The following is a 2,644-nucleotide window of genomic DNA, read 5'->3' on the forward strand; positions in this document are numbered from 1 at the left end:
AGAAGATTCTGAGGAAAACGATCCAAAGTTCCCGACAGTGGCATGAGCAGTTACCTTTCGCATTATTGGGGTACCGCACTATGGTACACACATCAGTAGGAGCGACTCCTTATCTTTTGGTTTATGGGACCGAGGCTGTAATACCGGCAGAGGTAGAAATTCCTTCGCTACGAATCATCGTCGAAGCAGAAATCGAGGACAGCGAGTGGGTCAAGACTCGGTTAGAGCAATTGACGTTGATTGATGAAAAGCGGATGGCCGCAGTTTGTCACGGACAGTTATACCAACGAAGGATGGCCCGTGCTTACAACAAGAAAGTCCGACCCCGGAATTTTGAAGTAGGACAATTGGTACTGAGGCGTATTCTGCCGCATCATGAGGAAGCAAAAGGGAAGTTTGCTCCGAATTGGAAAGGCCCATACATCGTAAGGAAGATATTGCCAAGAGGAGCATTGTATCTAGGTGATATCGAAGGAAATGACCCCGACACAGCAGTAAATGCAGATGCAGTCAAGAGATACTACGTCTAAATCATACTCCAGTGGTCCTGACACGTTTGAAAATGGCGAAGGTTTTATTCCCCACTACTCCCCAAACACTACCCAATTCTCTCTACCAACTTTTGAGCCGCTTACAAAACAAAAGAAAAAAAAAACAAAACAAAACAAAATTTGATTGAGGCCTGAACTACGTTTGACTTGATTCCGAAAGGATACGTAGGCAGCCTCTCCCTGAGGTTCAGTCACACCAACAATAAAATCCCATTCACCCTGAAATTGAAAACCGGGGCACGTCGAGCAGTTGGGAGGTTAGTATCACTACCTCTCCTTACCAAGCACAAGCCTTCAAATCAATTACCAAATATGGTGGGGAACCAATAAGCGTCACAAATGGAGACCAGCACACTCTGAATTGAGAGAGATAAAATGAGAGAGTCTCGGCGGTGAAAACCTTCGGGCACCACGAGGCGACGGGAGTAGAGAAACCAAAATGAGAGAGCTTGTTTAGTAAAAACTCGCAAAGAGTGCTATCAAGCGATGACAGGAAGAGAAATGAGAGAGGTCAGCCAGCGAAAACCCGCAAAGGGCGCTGTTGGCCGAAAAAGAATGACGCCACCCCAAGAAAGTTTCGGCAGAGTGCCACCAGTTTGGAATCACAGATCCGTTCTGGTTCAGGAAAATGCAAGTTCTTAGAAGATCAGACGTCCAGTCCAAAGAGCATGTCATGTCATTTAAATCCAGCGTTATCTTCCTCAGATAAGTCTTTCTCGTCCCGAAAAGGGTATTCCTTTTCTGATTTGCCTTCCCCTTTCTTTGTTTCTTTTCGAATCCCTTTTATGTTTTAACCCCAAAATCAGGACACACCGGAAAGGGCAGGTGGCAGGTTTTGTTTGCACGGAATCCCGTCTCATGAAGGAAAGCGCCTCATCTCGTTGGTACGATTGCCCAAGCCTGATGAATCATGACGTTTGATGGTGTTTTAGAGTAAAGAGGAAAGAGAGAAATCTTGAAATCTTCCCCAGCAAGTCCACCTTCGGACAAATCCCCACAGAGTCTCCCCCTGTACAAATCCCCACAGAGTTTCTCCTTTTGTACAATCTCCCACAAAGTCTCCCCAGTATGAAAAAAAAGAAGAAAAAAAAAAGAAAAAAAAAGAAGAAAAAATCCCCATTGGAATTTCATCAGCACATCCCCAGCGAGTCCTTTTGTAAATATTCCCCAACAAGCTTACCCCAACAAACCCTGGGAAACTCGTTTTGAAACAAAAAACCCAGCATACCCCATTGTACAGAATCCGCACAAAGAATCCACTTTGTAAATATTCCCCCCACAGAGCTTCTTTTTGTACAAATTCCCACAGAACACCCCCAATAAAATCCCCGTTGAGAACCTCCAATCAAAACGGGACAAAAAGAAAAAAAAGAGGCCTTACGAGGCAAGTCATCGCAGAATCTGGAAATACAAGCCTGAACAGTCTAGAAGGGTTTCACCATTCGAATCAAATCAATGGCGGAACTTCACAACAGAAATAAAGATTGGGAACGATCAAGGTCATCAAACCGACCGTCATTTCCAAACTAACAAATGATTCTTTGTCTGAAAGGTTGAAACAGGTCTAATCCAAGATAACCGTGCAAGAAGCAGGTGTCGCCCAAAGAAGAAGGTACACGGGTACAGGAAGTACTTCGGCAATGATGAATTCACTCGAAAGGTAAGCTTCCACGAAACTCCCTTTTATCTTCTATTAAAACAAGAAAACTCAAAAATAGATCGTGTAGTATTCTCGAGCTTTATCCCCAGCCAATCAGCATTAGGGTTTTAAACCCTAAACTGAATTTTCCTTTTAGTCAGCATTAGGGTTTTAAACCCTAAACTGAACTTTTTCCTTTCAGCCAGCATTAGGGTTTTAAACCCTAAACTGAGCTTTTCCATGCAATCAGCATTAGGGTTTTAAACCCTAAACTGAATTTTCCTTTTAGTCAGCATTAGGGTTTTAAACCCTAAACTGAATTTTCCTTTTAGTCAGCATTAGGGTTTTAAACCCTAAACTGAACTTTTTCCTTTCAGCCAGCATTAGGGTTTTAAACTCTAAACTGAGCTTTTCCATGCAATCAACATTAGGGTTTTAAACCCTAAACTGAATT

Source organism: Nicotiana sylvestris, chromosome 8 (assembly GCF_000393655.2).
Source record: "Nicotiana sylvestris chromosome 8, ASM39365v2, whole genome shotgun sequence".
Taxonomy (NCBI): Eukaryota; Viridiplantae; Streptophyta; class Magnoliopsida; order Solanales; family Solanaceae; genus Nicotiana; species Nicotiana sylvestris.